At 45.3% G+C, this 20,834-nt stretch overlaps 1 protein-coding gene and 1 long non-coding RNA gene across 2 annotated transcripts in view; one reads left to right on the forward strand and one right to left on the reverse strand.

The window, feature by feature from the left end:
• The window catches only part of FA2H (fatty acid 2-hydroxylase), a 61,693-nt gene that overhangs the window by 37,115 nt on the left and 3,744 nt on the right, over positions 1-20,834 (reverse strand). The window lies entirely within an intron of this gene.
• Positions 823-8,419, forward strand: LOC309347549. Its single transcript, XR_014158973.1, has 3 exons — positions 823-1,157; positions 6,144-6,238; positions 8,201-8,419. It is a non-coding gene; the product is annotated as an uncharacterized lncRNA (long non-coding RNA).

The following is a 20,834-nucleotide window of genomic DNA, read 5'->3' on the forward strand; positions in this document are numbered from 1 at the left end:
TTTGGTCCTTCTTGGCGGGCGGGGGGGGGGGAGAGAACAAAGCTTTTCATCCCCCTTAAGGAGGGTGGAGCACATATGATTCTATACTCAGCATGAACTCACCTTAAGGTGCCAGAGTTGTTGTCTTAAAAATTAAAAATGTTGGGATGCAAATTGTAAATGTCCCAGTTGTACAGCCCTTTGTGTCATGGACTGGTTGGTTCAGAGGAGTTGGTGGGAGACACCAGACAGGGAACCCCCAGGGAAAGAAAGCTCAGCACTAGGCCTCCTAAAGAATAAAGAATTAACTTCACTGGCCTCAGATTATTTGTTGTTTTGTCAGTGACCTACGCCTCACTCCAACCCTGACAATAAGCCTCAGGGTGCAGCTAGCAATACCCAGAGGGACTGGATATGAACGAGCACTGTGGGTGTGGATGTCTATCATGAAAGATTGTGGACGTGAGCTGTAGCCACAGCTGCTGATATGATATGGGGACAGAACCAGGAAGAACACCAGGCAGTCGGGTCCAGCTGGTAGCAGCAAATGAAATTCTCTTCTGCGCCTTGGTTTTCCTGCATTACTCAGATTCTTCACCTACGCAACTCTAGATCAAACTAGCATGCCTTTTATTAGGGCTTACTTGCAGGCAGACACACATACACCCTCGGTCCATAAGAGCACAAAGGCAGTCCCAGTTTTAACTTGGCTAAGGCTAATTATCTCGCTTTTGCAGAAACCCACACCTTCGCTGGGCAGGAGTGATAAAAATGGAGGTTGTGGCAAGCTTTCAAGTGGACTTTTGTTCAGGAGTTGGAAGGCCTTGCCTGCCAGGCCAGAAATCCCACTGAATGCCCCTCAGTGGCATCCTCCAGGGCAACGCAGAAGCCACAAGAGGACAGAACAGATTCCTCTTTCAGACTTGCCCATGGGAATAGAAACCAGCAGTGTTTGATCTCTTCCAGCTACTAACAACAAGGCAGAGCAAGGCAAGAGCTGGCCTTGCTCCCTTCTGCATTGCCTCGCAAGTCCCAGGAAAGGCAAAGCTGGCAAAACACATGGCTAGGCTGTCCTGATGAGACCACCACAACTGAGGGTTTGGGTGGTGATTTCTGTTCTATTCTACAGAAACTAATGAAGCTGCACCACTGGAGAAAATGCTGAGGAACATCTGCATGTGAGTGCTTTTCTTCCATTTTTCACGTATAACAACATGTCATTGCGGTACACAGAAGTCATATTTGGTCTGGTTTGTCTGGTGCACAATAGTTCCTTTGGTGTCATGACCCTTATTTTCACAATGCATCAGGAGAAGGTGAAGAACAAAGAATTGGTCCACTTCAAGTCTCTCCAGGAGAGAAGGTTTTTAAGCAGAGGTTGGGTGGCCATCTCTCATGGATGCTTTAGCTGAGATTCCTGCATTTCAGGGGGTTGGACTAAATGACCCTTGGGGTCCCTTTCAACTCTACCATTCTATGTTTCTATATTTCTATAGACTAGAAAGAGAGCCCAAGAGTAGCCCTGAATAGCACTGACCAATTGCATCCAGTATTCCAGCCACATTCCTTCTCAGAAAAGGATGCACTTTCAGAAACCACCCGTCACAACCTGCTCTTCTAATGCGCTCTTTATGGGACTGCTCTTGAAGATATTGTTTCATGTTTGTATTCAGGAGTCGCAGGCAGGCGGCATGCTGAATGTCACACACACACCGTGATGACACCCGGGGTAGTCTGCACCCACCGCACCCCCCTTCCTATGCCTCTGCTGCAGCTTGCCTCATCCCTGACCATTGACCATGCTGACTAGCATTGATGGGAATTGGTTCCCCAAACACCTGGAGGGCAGAAGGTTGGGGGAGTGTTCCTCAGACCTGTTGGACTACAGCTCTCATCATCTCTGCCCATTGGCTAAGCTGGCTGGGAATGGTGAGTTGTAGTGCTACAACAGCTGGGGAGCCAATATTAGGGTTGCCATATGTCTGGGAAATCCTGGACATGTCTCTTTTGGAGGGCCTACATGCCCATCCGGGGGGATTTTTACAATTTTAAGCAAATACCCAGGTATGTAGGGGTTTTTAAAAAGTGTGTGTGTGTGCGTAGGCTTGTGCTTGGGTGACCTGGGTTCTGTCTCTGTCTTGGGCTCTGTTTTGGGTTTGGCAGCAGTGGACAGCCAGGGGCCGAGCAGGGTGATCACCCAAAAAAAGGTCAAGAACAATTTTTGTCTAGATTTTTACCTCTGGAAATATTGAAACCCTAGCCAACACTGAATAAATTAAATGAAGCTAGTAATAAATTGAGCTTCCTGTAAACCTCTAAGGAAAGCATGTGTGTGGTTCCTTTAGGAAAACTCATAAAAATTAATTGCACCTCTCATCTGTGTGTTGAATATATGCAATCACTGAAGTTATTAGGGATTATTGGTTTCCCTGGTATCATTTGTTCTTACACTTTAATCTTTTAAAGTACATCCATCGCTGCCTTCATCCACTTCAAACATATGGTCTTCAAACAAAAACACCTTGAAGGTCCCAGGCCACAGAGAGATTAGGCTGGCCTCAACCAGAGCCAGGGCTTTTTTGGCTGTAGCTCCGATCTAGTGGAACGCTCTGTCACAAGAGACTAGGGCCCTGCGGGACTTGACATCTTTCCGCAGGGCCTGCAAGACAGAGCTGTTCCAACAGGCCTTTGGCCAGGGCACAGCCTGACTCCCTCCTTTGGCAATCCTCACAGAACTTCTAGCCCAATGGTTGCCATTAATTTGATTTGAATTAATTTTATAATGAAATGATTTTAGAATGTTTTATCTTTTTACTGTTGTTAGCCACTCTGAGCCCGGCTTCGGCTGGGGAGGGCGGGATATATATATATATAAAAAATTAATAATAATAATAATAATTTGTTGTTGTTGTTGTTGTTGTTGTTGTTGTTGTTGTTGTTGTTGTTGTTGTTGTTATTATTATTATTATTATTATTATTATTATTATTATTATATAAAACTGCTCTTGCCTGGGCAAGTTCTAGGTACTTTCCAGACATTCTTGGACTCTCAAAACGCTTCTCTCTGAACTGGAATTACGACGGCCCTGCGGAAACAATCTGCAATGGTTCCAGTAGCTCAGGGATAGCCAACATACTGTCAAGATGTTGAGACTACAGCTCCCATTATCTCTGACTCTTTGATCATGCTGGCTAGCTACTGCAGCTGTTGAGAGTTGTAGTCCAGTAACATCTGGAGAGCACCCCTGCAGTAGCCATTTAGTCACCTGTATGCCTAGAGGAGGGAGGAAACATCGTTGCCCTAATGCAGAGAGGTTATCTGCACAAATTGGATCGATCATCATTTACTGTACCTTCTTGCTAGGAAGCTCTAGAAGCAGAAGTTGTGAAATGGAGACTTAAGGAACTGTAAGGGAAATCCACAACAGTGCACCTGTTCCAAAACTGGTAGATAGTATTGTTGCCACCCCAATCTCTGAGTGGTACGTGATGCCAGGAGCTCCTGGAACTTACCCAGGGTTCATGCTTCCTTTTGGAAATGAGGCACAGTGGCGACTGTGGTATCTTTATAATATATGGTTTATTTACACATATATACAGGGCTTTTTTAGCTGGAACTCAGCTCCAGCACCTCTCCAGTGGGCGCCATTGCCATTCTAAGAGAACGAGGGAGGCATTCATGGTGAGCTCTGATACCTCTTTTTCGGGGGGGGGGGGTCAGTGCATATATACAGCCTGAGCCTACAATGCAGGGGCTCATAGAATCAACACCCCAAAGGGGTCTTGTTTCTCCCATAGCCGCAGCGTCAGATTCAAACATTGTTCTGTCTCCATTTTCTCCCAGCTTGCTGCTTTACACCTAGCTCACCTCACTGCCCTCTCCCAACTCTCACCTTTGTCTTTTTCTAACTGCTAGCCAGTTGATGGGGAGAGCACCCATTTGCCATCTCACACAGAGCCTCTTTCCTTTGTTTCCCTTAATGGCCCATTCATTACCCAAGCTATCACCTCAACAGAGGAAGCAAGCCTGGATTATATTTTAACACTTTCTGGATCCAGGGGTTAGAAGGAGCTCTCATACAGTCTACTCCCCCCACCAAAAAAAAAAAAACCCAACTCATAACACTATGTTTGTAGTGTGGATGTGTCCAGTGAGTCACTAGAGCCAGAATGGGGACACTATGGCCCTCCAGATGTTGTGGAACCATACACCACCCCATAACTGGTCATGTTGGCTGTGGAGGATCATAGCTGGAGTTCAAACCATCCATGGGGCACTTCCAGGGTTCCTCCAGACAGCCTGCTTATTGAGCATTCACCCTGATTCGCTTGCGCAAAGCTTAGGTGGAGGCAAGACGATGTCTGGTCTTTAGTGAGCATTTGTTCCAGTTGGTTTGTGGGTAGGAGTTTTCCTCCTGATTTTCACACAAGTGATTTTCACACATGTCTTCCCATTCATAAGTTATTTATTATCCCTGACACTTTCCTAAGTGGGAAAAGTCCATTTTTTTAAAAAAAAAAAAAAAAAAAAAAGAAAATTGGATTTGCTGCACCAGGCTACTTTAATTGCAGAAATTTAAATGTAAATTTCTGGTATGTGGCTGAATCTCTCCCGCAAAATACTGGCAATCAGGAGGTGATACAGGTTGGAGGATGCAACATCTGCAAGGAAGTCATGTGCTTTTACCCTAGCTCTTAACCCATCCCTATTCTGAGAGCGCAGCATTTCAAGACACAGGATTTGGCTCATCATTTGCATTATACAAGCGAGCTCAAACTACTGGCACAAGAACTTTTCCTATCCCCACAGGCAAAGATTTCAAAATAGAAACCAGAGAAATTTATCCCGTGACACCTTTCTGACTTCTGGGGTGGTACCAACATGACTCATAGAAAGGCAGTTCCACAATTGCCTTCATAAGAGTCACAGCATCATTTCCAAGAGACCATAGAATTAGGCAACTGATCCCCTTGAAGTTGTAGGACAGGCAGAGAAAGGGGTATGGATTGGAACAGCACTCCTTTCATTAGCAGCAAAGCCCAGTTCTCCAAAAGGAAGCAGGGAGGGAAAGCCCTCAGGCCGATTAGCCATAAACGTGCAACCTTCCTTTTCACTCCCCAGCAGAGATGGCAGAACCTGACAATTTCAGTTTCTGTCCGTTTCTCATTCCCTCCACCTTAAGTCCAGTTCTTCACATTTCCACATCAGTTTGCGATCACATTTTAAAAAAAAAAAAAACCAAGAAAGTTGTTGGGAAAATTGACACATTTTGTGTACATACTTTTGCCTGGTATACACATTTCTGCAAAGCAATTTTCCATAATATAATCTATTCTTGTATTATGTTCACTGATCTCTGCATGCCTTGCCCTAGTATATACACTCGCTTCTTGGCTGGAAATTCCGCATTGCAAATTTTGGGAAAGGGCAAATTTAAAAGGATGGCTGTGTTTCGATTCACTCATTGTTCCGAAAAGTGCGAATTAAGTGGGTTTGCTTCTAAATGCCAACTGAATAGAATTCCCCCCACGCCTCTCATCCCAAGGGATGTTTCTCTCTCATACTTTCATGGTACTGAACAATAAAATAATTCAAAAAACAGCTCCCATCCTGACCCTTCACATCTTTTTGAAAAAAATGAGTCCCTTCCTTCATGTACCAAATCACCTGCTCAGAAATCTTGACTCAGCAACTCTTTCAAAACGTTTTGGGTGTTTTTTTTCTTTTGCAACTGCCTACACATGGAGTAATCCTTGTTCTCTTTCTAGATCCCTGCCCCATATTTCAGTAGCATGAAAAATGTGCTAATGTGTACAGAAGTGGCACAACTGAAGACAACAGCAGAAACCTCCAAAGCTGACCAAACAACACTTACAAGAGCCAGTGTGGAGTGGTGGCTAGAATTCTTGACTAGGGGCTGAGAGACCAGGGTTCCATTCCACATTCAGCCATGAAGCCCACTGCGTGATTTTGGGCCAGTCCCTGCCTTTCAGTTTAACCTACTGTTGCTGCGAGTTGCTGTGAGGATAAAATGTGCAGAGAGGGAGAAGTGTGTCTGCCACCTTGAGTTCCCTCAAAGAAGAAGTGGGAAAGAAATTATTATTATTATTATTATTATTATTATTATTATTATTATTATTAACCTATACTTTGCTTCTCGCAGGGAGGGAGCCGCCAGAAAGCCCTCGGAGTTGGACCTCAGTGTTCAGGCTGAATGATGGGAGTGGAGATGGGCCGAAGCTGTTTAGGGCTTTAAAGGTCAGCACCAACACTTTGAATTGTGCTCAGAAACATACTGGGAGCCAATGTAGGTCTTTCAGTTATATGGTCCCAGTGGCCACTCCCAGTCACCAGTCTAGCTGCCACATTCTGGATTAACTGAGTTTCCGGGTCACCTTCTAAGGTTGCCCCACATAGAGCACACTGTAGTAGTCCAAGCAATTAAAATTATGTACATGTTCCAACTTACAACATTTGTCCTGCCCCTTAGGGCTGAAGTTGGCCAATGCTGGGCAGCCAAGGAAGAAGCAGGGTTTCTCATACCCTTAGCCAGCAGGTGCCTCATCCAACAAGCAGCGTTTCCCAAGCCTTAAAGCTTTGCAATCTCGGTTTAGCTAATCACCAAGAACAGCCAAATAGAGTTTATTTTGGCCATCGGCACCTCCCTTTTCTCTGAGGTTTCTAATAATCCAGCCTGTTTTGGACTTGGCTGTTGAAAATAACAGCATTTGAAAATAAAACTGCCAATATTATAATGCTGTCAGACAAACCTATATGATGTGACCGGACTTGGAACACTTTATACAGTTCTGTTCTGTTCTTAAAAAGTTTACGCCAGAATTGGAAAAGTAAACAAAAAATGATGAGGGTAATAGAACAACCCCTGTGTGAGGAATGGTTGCCGTATCTATAACCTTTTAGTTTAGAGAAAAGGTGATTAAAAAGTAACATGATAGAAGTTTATAAAGTTAAGCATTGCATGGATAAAATGGATAGAGAATGCCTTTTCTATCCACCTCATAGCATAGCACTAGAACTCATGGACCTCCAGTAGAGGAAGAACATAGGCATCATGGCTAGTAGCCATGAATTTGTCTAATCCTCTTTTAAAGCCATCTAGGTTTGTGACCATCACTGCCTCCTGTGGGAGGGAGTGCCATAGTTTAACTACCGTATTTTTCGCTCTATAAGACGCACCAGACCACAAGACGCACCTAGTTTTTGGAGGAGGAAAACAAAAAAAATATATATTCTGAATCTCAGAAGCCAGAACAGCAAGAGGGATCGCTGCGCAGTGAAAGCAGCAATCCCTCTTGCTGTTCTGACTTCTGGGATAGCTGTGCAGCCTGCATTCGCTCCATAAGACGCACACACATTTCCCCTTACTTTTTAGGAGGGAAAAAAAAATACGGTGTGCACTGCATGAAGAAGTCCCTCCTATTTATCTCTCCTGAATCATCCAGAATTCAATGGATGTCCACAACTTCTAGTGTTCGGAGAAAGGGAGAAAACCTTTTCTGTATATTTTCTCCAACAGTAATCTAATTAGTACTGAATTTTAACTACCAATGAGAAGCACTCGTGAGATTCTCACAGAGCTTTGGGAATGCTACATCTTGCCTTGGGGGTAAGGGGAGCCATTTGCTAAATTGTATCAGGCCACAAAATGACTCAGGCTGCACTTCTTCTGCTTCCTTGTCCTCCCATTCAAAGCTCTCCCCAGCCATGTGCCTAACCCTCTGCCCTCTGCCCAGATTCTGCTCCTTCAAAAAAGAGGTTTGCATATCTTATCTAAGGGTCACACCAGCTGGGACAATCAGCAGCCACACCTATTGGTTCACACTGATCTGCCCTATTCACATATAAGGGAAGAGTGGGGAATCTAACGTATACCTCAGGGTGGGAAACTCATGACCCTTGCAGTGTTGTTGGACTACAACTCTCATCATCCCACCCAACTCCCATCATTGGCTGCTGAGAATTGTGAGTCCAGTAAGATCTGAAGGGTGACAAGTTGCCCTGTCTTGGTCAAGAGATGCAGGAGGTTGAAGAGAGATTTCAAGATTATCCTAGGCAAAACTTGCTGTTTTCTATACCATAAACCCAGGCAGATGTGCTGGTCCATGGGGTGGGTGGGGGCATCACAACACTTACTGCGCTATAGTGATTTTGAAAATTATGTTCTAATGAATAAACATAGCATCTTCCCTATTTTTACAGCTTATGAAATTGCCGAGTTCAGCTGGCTACAGATGGGATTGTAACGCTGACAGAATATGCCTTCTACAACTTGAACACAGATGTTTACTTTGTGGGGGTGGGAGTTACAAGGTCCCAAGCCATAGGCCGTGCTACCCACGTCAGCTTTCATTGCCCTTTTACCTGGTGCTCTACCTAAAACCTCAAACTTTGCAAATATATACAAAAACTACCATGTCTCCCTTGAGCAAGGGAGCAAGTTTTCCCATTTGAGCAAGGGACAATTTTATATCCTCAAAATATGGGGGGGGCAGTTTTGTTCTTTCTCTACCTCAGCTACACAAATAACTCCACCACCACCATGGACACAAGTGCCCCCGAGACTCTGAAGAGGACCAGTCAGTGACCAGTTGGTTGTCCTGTATTTCTCCTTTTACTGTGTGCATAATATCTTTATCAACCCCTTCTGATCAAATCTGCTAGGATGAACAGGTGCATTTTATAACCTCCTAATCTATGCCTTTTGGCTCAGGATGCATCTGTCATGTTCAGTGTGGCCAAGGACTGGGCTCTTCAGTGAGCGAAACCCGCCAGAACTGATTGCAGATTTTCTGCAGCTTCCCTGCTTGGAGTTGGCGACAGGATTTCATCTCAACTGTCTGTAAGGGCTCCAAAGAGTGGGTGGCGGAGGCCGGGGACCAGGGGAGTGACCCAGGAGAGGGAACTAGTGATGTAGGGGGTGTGGCACAAAGCAGAAGTGAGGGCAGGGGGAAGAGGAAGAGTCAGGGCAGTCCGAGGAGGAGGAAGATGAGCCAGATATGGCTCAAGAAGATGCTGTTCTGGCAACAGGCAGGTCAGTAGACGCCTCAACTTCCCCCACTCCACTGTCTCCTAGAACCAGGAGGGGCTTGAAGTGGGAAGAGCAGTGGAGACTTCTGTGCAGGAGAAGTCTCAGGTTACAGGTGCGTAATCTTTCGGGGAGGGTGTATAAGCCAGAAGAGGGGAACGGTCTAAGGCACAGCTGCCTAGTGACTAGAAGCATGTGCGTGTGCACATGTACAGCCAGAGTAATGTGGAAGCTGATGAAAGTGCTTCTTTTGTCAATAAAGACTTAACTATCAGACAGGTGTCTTCCTTAGCTGGGGTGAGCCAAGACATCAATGTCCATTTTATTTTCCTTGGTGTTATTATTTTTTAATCTAACTCATTTTAATTGATTCTCCTTTATGCTATTGGACACATTAGGATAGCATTTTTAATGTGCTTCTCATTTTGTTTTCTCCGTGTTGGCCATTGTAACAATAAAGGTTTGTTTCGCTTTACCGCAGCAACTTTCAGGGGATTCTGAAATCGTTGTGCACCTACCAGAGACTAATCCAATTAAGTTGGTCGAACTGCTCCTGCATTTCATCAACATATTGATGCACCTGCAGACTTTTGGGCTCCAGCATAATTCTGGGCCTTCACTTTCTCACCCACTCCTTGGTTTTGCTTAACATCCTAAAGAGCCAGGTCCTGAGAACTCAAAAGGTGGTATGTTGTTCTGTGCCATTTTCATTTGTCCTTTTGTTTATGTATTGCTTATTATGTTCGTAACTTTTATTTTCTCAATTTCGTAACTTTCATAGCTACCACTTAAAACCAGCAGGTAACATCGACGGAGTGGAGACTTGCTACTCAATTTAGGGTGATTCCTGACCATCCCTATTTAGTGGGTGGGATTCAATTGCGCACCAGAGCAAATTCAGGTGGTGCCATTGGAGTGGATTTTGTGCTCCCTGTACAGCAAACCCACTTCCCCAAAAACCTGGACATTTTTGCTTAATGCTGTGGGATGTAAACACAGGAGCAGTCAATGACAACATTCCTAGAGTGTACATGTTAGAACATGGGGAGGGATGTCTGTCTAGCAAGTAGGTAAACTTCCTGGGGACGGACTTCCTCCGCATGTGACCAGAGGTGGGTGTGGCCTCACCTGTGCAGGTAAATGATAAAAGCACAGGGCAGCCAGCCATATCTCTCTCTCTCATCTTCATCTTCTGAAGGAGCAACATGCCCTCTTGGCTCTCAGCCAAGAGAGGACAGTACTATCTTCCTATAAGATAGATTCTGAGTGTATTTTACTTTTTTTAAGCTGTCTGTCTTCTGGGATCACATTGTGAACAGAACGTGAGTAAACTCTTTTATACTTTTATAAAGACTGTGTCGTGTCTTGTATTTTAAGAGGGAATAAAGGGAAAATTACCAGAGTAATTATTATAGAGGTTCTAGCGAACCTGTGCAGACGTTACCGTTGTGAACTTAAAGGGGAATGTATATAAACTCTGCTGATATTTTGGGAACTTGTTAACACAAGTTGGATAAGGATATAATTAGTCAATATATCCTCTCCTGCACCCCTGAACATTCTCACAAAGGGTTATTGGCCCCAGTATTGCATATTTCTGCGTATTTTTGAAGGATTGCGTTGGATTGTGATTTTGAGTAGAGTAGTATTTTTCTGAGTTAAATTCCTGGTAAGCACATGGTCCTTTGTTCCATTGTGCAGTGGGGATTAAGCAACCCCCCCTTCCCTCAGAGTTCACAGTGACCCAAGGCAGTGAAAATTTGTTTTGTATTTTGAGATTTTTGAGATTTTGATTTTAAAATGTTGAGAAATTTTGAAATTTTGAAGAATTTTCAAATTTTGGATTTTAAGATGGCTAGAGCAGCTTTTGATAGTGATGCAAAGCTAAGAATGCCTGTGCTGAATGAACACAATTTCATACACTGGAAGCAGCGCTTGATAGCATGCTTAGATTATAAGCACATTTTGGAAGCTTTAAACCCTCAACCTACAGGAACAACTGAGGGAGATTTAGCCAAGATAAGTGCTTGGAAACACATGAACAGTGAAGCTAGACACATAATTTTGAGTGGACTTTGTGATGAGCAGCTATCATTAATAAATAGTACAGATGATGCGTCTCAAATCTTAAGAGATATTGAGCGCGTGTATGGAGAATCTAGGATAAACTGCTTCAGAAACTTGGTGTGTAAATTAACCAGATTGAGGATGAATTCAAAAGAGGAATTCACAGAGCACATCAACAAGTTTACTGAGATTATTCAAAGAATTGATCTGACTCCCAAAGCTTTTGATGAAGATACAAAGATAGCATTTTTGTTATCATCGCTTGGACCACGCTTTAGCGCATTTGTAAGTTTGATGGATCATAGACAAGGTCTGCATTTAAAGACTTGATTGGTTATTTAAAAGAAGAATGCAGAGATAGAGCTGAATCTCCAGTGAGAAATGCTAGAAGGAAGGACAGCAGTTATGCATCTAGGCAATGTACAAAGTCCAAAGAGATGCCTAAGAAAGTAATTTGTTTCAATTGTACAAAGAAGGACACATTGCAAAGAATTGCAGGGTTCCTAAAGCAAAGAAACCCCACCCCTTTCAGCCAAAAGGGGAAAAGAAGGGGAAATGTGAATGCACATGGTTACTGCAAGAAAGGAATTTAGCTGTCCAGAATCGTGAAAATAAACGTAATAAATGGATTTTAGATTCAGGTGCCAGCTCACACTTTTCATATAAAAGGGAATATTTAAATGAGATAAATGATGAAGAAGGATCTGAAATTGAAATTGCAGATGGCAACATTGTTAAAGCAAAAGGTGCAGGTTCAATGAGTCTGAAATGCAATATAAACAATGAATGCATTGAGAACACAATCTCTAGAGTTTTGTATGTTCCAGAGCTGAGCTGCTGATTGAGCACATGCAGATGCAAGACGCACATCCAGTTGCTACACCGATGGCTACTGACTTCCTGAAGAATCAGCAGGATTCGAAGCAGTTGCCAGACAACAATGACTACAGGTTGGTGATTGGTAAACTTTTGTATTTAGTTACCACATGTAGACCTGACTTAGCTAATGCTGTGGGGATTCTTAGCAGAAAAGTGAATTCTCCCACTGAGCATGATTGGGCAGGTGTAAAGAGGGTGGTGCGATATTTGAAGGGTACCATGAATTGTAAATTAAGGTTACCAGCCGTCAGAGACCCTAAGTTGGTTGGGTACACTGATGCGGATTGGGCTGGGGATAATGCTGACTATAAATCAACAAGTGGTCATGTTTTCATGTTTGGTGATGGACCTGTTTCATGGGGCAGCTATAAACAGAGCTGTGTAGCATTATCTTCCACAGAATCAGAATACGTTGCAGCAACAGAAGCCTGCAGAGAGATCGCCTGGCTTGATCAACTCATAAAGGACTTTGGGTTGGTGAGAAAAGGGCCTGTCAGCTTGCTAGAGGACAATCAAAGTTGCCTGAAGCTGACGCAGAGTGAGAAGTTCCTGGCCAGAACAAAACACATTGGGGTTAAATACCACTACATACGCCAGATGATCCAGGATGGACTTGTGGAACTATCCTACTGCAGCACCCAAGAGATGACTGCTGACATCCTGACGAAACCCCTACCAAGAGAGAGTTTCCAGAATCTACGTGTCAAGCTGGGACTCTGGGTGGTTGAATAAAGTTGTTTATGTTTTGTGTATGTTGTATTGCCTGAGAAGGGGTCTGTGGGATGTAAACACAGGAGCAGTCAATGACAACATTCCTAGAGTGTACATGTTAGAACATGGGGAGGGATGTCTGTCTAGCAAGTAGGTAAACTTCTTGGGGACGGACTTCCTCCGCATGTGACCAGAGGTGGGTGTGGCCTCACCTGTGCAGGTAAATGATAAAAGCACAGGGCAGCCAGCCATATCTCTCTCTCTCATCTTCATCTTCTGAAGGAGCAACATGCCCTCTTGGCTCTCAGCCAAGAGAGGACAGTACTATCTTCCTATAAGATAGATTCTGAGTGTATTTTACTTTTTTTAAGCTGACTGCCTTCTGGGATCACATTGTGAACAGAACGTGAGTTTATACTTTTATAAAGACTGTGTCGTGTCTTGTATTTTAAGAGGGAACAAAGGGGAAATTACCAGAGTAATTATTATAGAGGTTCTAGCGAACCTGTGCAGACGTTACCGTTGCAAACTAAAAGGGGAATGTATATAAACTCGCTGATATTTTGGGAACTTGTTAACACAAGTTGGATAAGGATATAATTAGTCAATATATCCTCTCCTGCACCCCTGAACATTCCTACAAATGCTGCCTCATCTAACCCCTCCCAAAACCAAATCATGATGAGTACTCAATGAACTGGTCATCTAGAGGTGACCTAGAAAAGAGCTAAGTCAGCCACAGGGGGGAAACAAGCCACGGGGGTGGGGGGCAGCCAGGTACATGTGCCCTGGGCCACGGAGCGTAAGCTGGCGGAGGGAGGGGGCACCAGGGATTGGCTGCTTTCTGTTTGAGTTTATAACTTTATTCTAACAAGAATCCCACCGCAGGTCTCAGACACAGCTCAAAAATATTATAAAATTATGTATAGCATATGTAAAGTGGCTAGAAAAATACCCCCCATAATACTAGTAGTGGGACGTTAGAGGATCCAGGAAAGACAAGATAAAGTCCTTCTTCACACAGCACAGTGTTAAGATATGAAACTCCCTCCCGCAGGAGGCAGTGATGGCCGCCATCTTGGATGGGTTTTTAAAAAGGCATGGAAAAATTCATGGGGGAGGAGGCTACCAATGGCTACCAGCTAGTGCCAGCAGCCACCAGCAAGCAGCAGGAGGGGCAAGCACATTGGGGAGGGACATGGCCTGATGGCAAGGCTGGGCAGTGAGGGCAGGTTAGCTGCTTGATGTTCCCTCACCCACCTACCTACTTGGGGTGCTGCCACCCAGGTGAAGAGGCCTCCCCCGCTCAGTTCTGGAAAGGAGGCAGCAGGGTCCAAGATCCTGTCAAAGCATCACTCCTCCTTCCCTAAGCTGGGCAAAAGGTGGCAGTACTGCATAATGTTGCATGCTGCCAGAAAAAAAGCACTGCTATTAGCCATGATGGCTGTGCTCTGCCTCCACGCTTGGAGGCTGCAATGCTTCTGAATAGCACTTTCTGGAAACCACAGGAGGGATGAGTCCTCTTGTGCTCAGATCCTGGTTTCCCAGAGGGATCTGGCTGGCCACTGTGAGAACAGGAGGCTGGACTAGATGGTCCATTAGCCTGATCCAACAGCCTCATCCATCCATCCATCCATTCATTCATTCATTCATTCATTCATTCTCTCTCTCTTTCTTTGCTTCATACCTTTCACCCAGACTGGGACTCAAGCTGGTTTACAAAAAGAATACGAATCACAAGCAAAATGGGGGGAGGGGAGGAAATACCAACATTAAAAAGTAATTGAGCACTAATAAAACTAAAACAATATAAAAAGCAATATAAGGGACCCCTACAGACACACATACACTTCTCTTTTCAAGGAAGAGAATCAGGCATCGTTCACATGCTTGCTACTGAAAACTATCGAGAATGACGAAACGGGACCAAGGAGTGGAGTCAAACACCGTAAATATTGATCCTGGGTCCTGTCAAGTTGACTGAGAGGGTGTGAGGTACAACCTCAGCCCACGCTAACACACAAATCTGTGAGTGTTTGAGCTGAAAGAGCAGGTTGCAAGCATGACCAACAATTCATCAACCCTGTTGCAAAAGTGGATTACTCAGCAGCGCTCACTTCTCCCAAAGGGTGTGAGAGGGTGTGTGGCTGCTGCCTCTTTACTGCACGGTTTCTTATATCAAAATTAAATGCATGGTCCGAATGCAGCCAAGCAAATCTAGCTAGGGTTGACAAAGTCCCACAATGGGCAACCGGATGAGCCAGCCGGTGATGGAGAACTTAGGAGGCTGTGGGTTGCAAAACCCCTGCTCTGTGTTCCCAGGAAGTACTGCAACTTACTTGGAGTTAGGTGAGGTTGCTGATGTCATCTAGAAATCCCTGGGCTAGGAGGTGCCAACTGGCATCTCGCAAGCTGGCTATGGAAGATGGAAGGGAGCTGTTTCCAAAGGAAGGAGAGGCTCAGTGTTGGTGTTTTTTCACCTGCTTTACCCTACCTTCCAGCTGCAGGAACCTCCATAAGGGAGCTGCTTAAGGGATTCTTTGAATTGTCCTTTTAGTAAACTGCACACTTACTTAAATGCTAATATAAACTGAATGAGCTGTTGATAATTAACTTTTCAGTGTTACGATGCAAGGATATTATGTGTCCTGTTATGTATTGTTGTTGTATTTAGGTTTAGGTGTTTTGTGTGAAGGATTAACTGGGAGAACCAGGGCCGGATTTAGGTTTGATGAGGCCCTAAGCCACTGAAGGTAATGGGGCCCTTTATATGTCCAGCTGTCCTTTGCGTGGCGAGTTCCCGCCCCCCCACCTAGGATAAATAAAGACACCGGACACCAGAATTAAGGTTAAATGGGCGCATTAGGCCACAACTTTATTGAATTCAGGAATGAGAGGCATTGGCTTAGGCATTGGTCCTATCGATAGGGCAGGCCACGCCCCCCAGCCACCCAACTGGCTGGCTGGGCAGACGACGCGGCTGGGATTCCCCTGCTCTTGCGGGGGCTGAGACCAGCCCCCTGCTCACGTGGGGTGGGTGTGAAACCCGCAACCCCACCTCCTGGCCAGGTCCGGAAGTGGCTTTGTCAACAACAAATTGTCACTGTTTTTTTTTGTGTTTGATATATGCTATATGGTAATTTATGGACCTAATAGGTATCTAAAGCCATTTGCACATAACGTAATATGTATTTTATCAAAGTAATTGTTGAACTGAAATATAACTAAGAAGTATATTAATAGTGAAATAATTATTAAGCTCTACCTGTATGTAAGTTTTATTTGTTTTTTATCTTATATTTTGGAAATGTACATCCAGGGGTTTTTTTCCTTTAAATTTTTGGGGGGCCCCAAGAGACTGGGGCCCTAAGCTATAGCTTATACATAAATCCGGCACTGGGGAGACCTGCAAATGATTTGCAGTTGATCAGCAGGGATCCTCCTTTGCCAACACCACCTCTCTCTCTCTCTCCCCAGACACATTATTCGGGTGAAAGGCTGCATCATATCAAATGGAGAGGAAGCTTTTGTGCATAGGCACCTGACTCACATAGAGACTGCTACCTCCAGAAGCTCCCCTACCTCAAGCATCCAGGCTATTGCATCAAGGACAGCAATGGGGCCGCCACAGCCCCTTCACACCTGAATTGCCCCTGAATGCGAACAATGGGGGGGTCAATTCATTTAGCCAACAATGTGAGTTTTCTGGAAATCCCTCCAGAGGTTCTTTTAATCATGCATTCGTGATTCCTGGTATTTATGATGGTATTCAAGGTGGTTAGACACAATTCCCCTTTCAATACTCTTTGCACCTGTTTCTGGGCCCAAATACAGCTTCACTCCCAGTCACTGCAATATCCCACAATTTTATGCAGAAATCCTGTCCCTTTTCATATTATAGGCTTTTTCGAGGGGGAGGGGTATATTCTGCAGTATGTCACTGATGCAATTATAGTACATCAGTGGTGGAATTATACTAGACCATCCACACATCATTGTGCTTTATTAGTTGTTCTGCAATGCTTCCCTGACGTTAGCACGTTATTGCCATCTTGCACCGTAGCACAAAGAACGTGCGGGGGAAAAACCTGAAAACATTTGTGGTATGAAAAGTGACAGGATTACAAAAAACCAACAACCATAAATCAGTTTGTGATTTAAAAAAGAAAAAAGCCAATTCATCAACATTTTTTGTGCTAACTTCTCTTAATATACACATTTTTGCAAGGCTGACATCCCTAATATAATACGTTTTAACCTTATTTAATCATCAGGGGCACTGTTTGTGGATTGCTCTCCCCTGGAAGGCTTGCCTGGTGCCTTCATTACATATATTTAGACATTAGGCAATAACATACCTCTTCTCCCAGGCCTTGGGCTAATTAAACAATCTATGGCCTTTTAAACTGTGGGAGTATGGTTTTGCTTGTTATTATGGTATGTATTTTTGTGGTTTTTTTATTGTAAACCACCTGTAATCTTCAAAGGAAGGGTGGTATAGAAATTTAATTAATTGATTGACTGATTGATTTCACTAATATTGTTGTGGGTTGTGGTTTTTTAAAATGCACACTTGTTTTCCTAGATCTGCATCTTTCTGCATTGCAAGATTCCGATAAGTACAAATTTCAAAGGACGCCTGTGTCGTTTCGGAAAGAGCAGCTTAGCTTGGCTCAAATGCAATCCAAACCACCCCTCCCCTCGCCTGTCAGCACACCTGCTTCCTTCCGCACCTGACTTCTGATGTGTATTTTAAAAATGTGTCTTTGTTTCATTCAGTCGTTTTTCACTGAAAGCGCCCCCTGTGCCGACAGCAGCGTGAGAGCACGCACTCGCAGGCACATGCAAGCATCCTAACTTCTGATTCGTCTTGGCTCCTTCCCCAGAGAATAACCGAGAAGCTCCGTTGCAAGGCACCGCCTGAGGCTAGCTGTGCAGCAGCAGGAGGTCCCTGTTTGCTTTCTCTCCTCCCCATGTCACCGCGGAGTGTTTCTCTTGGGTCAGGCTCTGACAAGGGCAAGATAAGGCGATTGTCACCGAGGCCAGTGGCCCCCAGCGCCGCTGGCGAGCCGCTCCCTTGGTGCCAGGCTGTGCTCGGTCTGCCTCCGTGGCTGTTTCCCCATATCGCCTGCCTTTACACATCATCAATGGCATTTCAAAGGGGAGAGAATAAGAACTCGTTTGTCTGGCTTGGCGCATTCCCGAAACCTCGCTGGACTCGTTCTGCCTGTGGAGGGGCAAGGGGAGCCGAGGGGCACGGAAGGAGATGGCGAAGAGAGAAGCGCAGAAGACACCAGCAGGCAGCCAGGAGGAAGGGGGTCGGAGCCCAGCACCTGCACACTCCCCGGGAGGTGGCTGAGACCTTGGAGGAGGATGCTTGGGCAACACCTCTAGGAAATTAAGATGCTGGGCTCTTTATTTGCCCTACAAGCAAAGAAATGTGTGGGTGTGTTTAAAAGTGGGGGTAGGCTTTATATGGCAGCACTGAGCCTCGTAAAATGAAGCAAGCTTTGCTTCTACAAATATTGAGAAAGATTGCATTTTGTCCATCATTAGGCAAGAGGTACTGGCCCAAACTTTTTTACACACACACACACACTTTTTTAAATTAATGGGTCCTATTGTTAATCATTCCCCCCTGCCTCTTTTATAATAATTCACATCTTTTACATCTCCATTATATCCAAAATTCAGCAGTAAACTGCAAGTGTTATTCCAATCCTAATAACAATTTTAATCAGAATCAGAACATGGTACTGGCCCAAGTCTTGCTGCCATCCTTCCACTTCTGGATTAAATCCCTCGGTTTTCCCAATGACTGACATCATCTAGATTTGCTCCCTCTCTGCTAAATTTCTTATTTAATCTCTATGGCAGAGTTACACACTTTGCAGGCTCAGAGCAAGAGGCAGCCATCAGCAGCCCCTCTCCTCCAGGAAATTGCCTGACCCTCTTTGAAAGCCATCTAAGTTGGTGGCCCTCACTGCTTCCTGTGGGAGCGAGTTCCATAGTTTAACTACGTGCTTGCATGAAGGAGGGCTTCCTTTTCACTGTCTCACAGAAGCGTGGTTGCCTCATCCTTGTGCCTCGGGGCCCACTGCAAAGCTACCTTGGTGCGTTGAGACAAGCAGGGAGCTAATTCTGTCCCAGAGGAGGGAGTGACTGACTGAGGCTCCCAAAAGGCCCTGGAGGGGAACAAAGGCCCTGTATTACCACACGTGGATTTTAGAGAAAGGTGCTTTGCCATGTGCTCTTGCCTCACTGAGTACAAGCCTTCATAAAGACCTTGGCCATAGGTCAAGTTGCTGCTGAAACTTGCTCCTAAACATGGCATTAGGGCCGGCCCACCCATGAGGCGGACAGAAACACCTGCCTCAGATGGTGAGATGCCATGGGGCAGTGTCCCTATAAGCGCCCCATCCCCAGCAGCAGCAGCTGGTAAGCAAGGCGTCAGATGGCGAAACAGGGAAGGCCACACCTGTATGATAGATAAATCATTACACAGGAGGAATAAAGCACCTATTCTGTCCACACACAAACAGTTCAGAAGACTAAAACACACATTTCTCCCAGAATTGGGCATCAACAACTGCTACCGTCCCCACATTATATTGGCATGCTTCTTGAGCTTGAGTCAAATCAAGGATGTATATGCCCAAGTCTCCTAGGAAGTCTTCTCTGAGCATCAGCCATAATAATATCAGAAGAGCTTTCTGGATCAGCCCCAAGCAACCTGTTCTCACAGTGGCCAACCAGATACCCGTGGGGAATTAGCAAGCAGGGCCCAAGCACAAGGGCAGCACTCTGCCTTCCTGTGGTTTCCAGCAACTGGTGTACTCTAGCCACTCAAGGATGCAGAGCAGGGGAAGAGGAGCCCGAGGTGACCTCCTAATTTCCAGCATGACCCCAAGCCCCAGAGCAGCCAGCAGCTCTTCCTGGCATGGCTGCAAGTACTTCCAGGTCAGGCTTGGATTTTTGCTCAACCAGAACTTTGCTTTGCCTGGAACGAAAGTCCCGTCCCAGCTGTACTCCTTCCTCCTTGGGACAGACCACTTAGCTCCCCCAACCCAGTACTCTTCTTAGCTACCCTTGACCTCAACTCCTGTCCTCTCTAGAACTTTCAGGGCAGGACTTTAGAGGTGGAAATCAAGGGCACCGCTCAGAAGAATGAGGGCCCCCAAATGCAACAGGCCTGGCTTGCACATTTTGAGAAAGCAAAGGAAGACACACAACAATCTAAAGACCACTGTCCCCCCACAAAAAAGTCTATTAAGTCCAGAGTTCCACCACAACCCCTGGTCCCCCAGTTCAGAAAGCGTCCCCAGTTCCATGATCTGGCTCACCACCACCTCAGCTTTAGCCCACCTGTGGATCTGGCACCCCATGCCATCAGGCATGCCAGTCCCTCCCTGGCTGCTTTTCTTCCGGTCGCACAAGCCAAAGGTAAGCATTCCCACACCAGCAAGGGACTGACCCCAAACCCAGGTGCTTCTTGGTGGTGGCACCCACCCTGTGGAACGCCCTCCCATCAGATGTCAAGGAGATAAGTAACTATACAACCTTTAGAAGACATCTGAAGGCAGCCCTGTATAGGGACGGTTTTAATGTTTAATTCTGTTTTTATATGCACTGGAAGCCACATAGAGTGGCTAGGGCAACCCAGTCAGATGAGTGGGGTACAATTGTTGTTGTTATCATCATCATTATTATTTTTATTTGCAACTGAGCTTTCCAAACTGCAAGGCCCCTTGGTGCTTGGCCACAGGTCTTCACACCAAGGCCCCAAATGCAGCGCTATCCATTCAATGCAAGGGCATCTTAACGAACCTTGAAAATTCCCTGCAGGAGGAACACAACACTTCTGCTGCCTTTTCCTAAACCTCAACATTTTGTCAAGAGTGGGAGAGAGGACATAATACCCACCGATGGGCAAGGCCTTAAAAGACTGGTCAGACTCAAAGAAACTGCCCTCCAAGCCTCATCCACCCACTTGGCATGGACCACTTGGCCATATTGTCTTGGGCGGGGGACAACACCAACAAGGTTGTCCCACACCTTGCACTTCTAGGCTCATTTCTTTTCATTTTCTAGGAACAACAGGGGTAGGGAGGGAGAGCCCTCTTATGCTCAGGTGGGACTTGCAGGTTTTAG

The sequence above is a fragment of the Podarcis erhardii genome (assembly GCF_964252035.2).
Source record: "Podarcis erhardii genome assembly, chromosome: 7".
Taxonomy (NCBI): domain Eukaryota; kingdom Metazoa; phylum Chordata; class Lepidosauria; order Squamata; family Lacertidae; genus Podarcis; species Podarcis erhardii.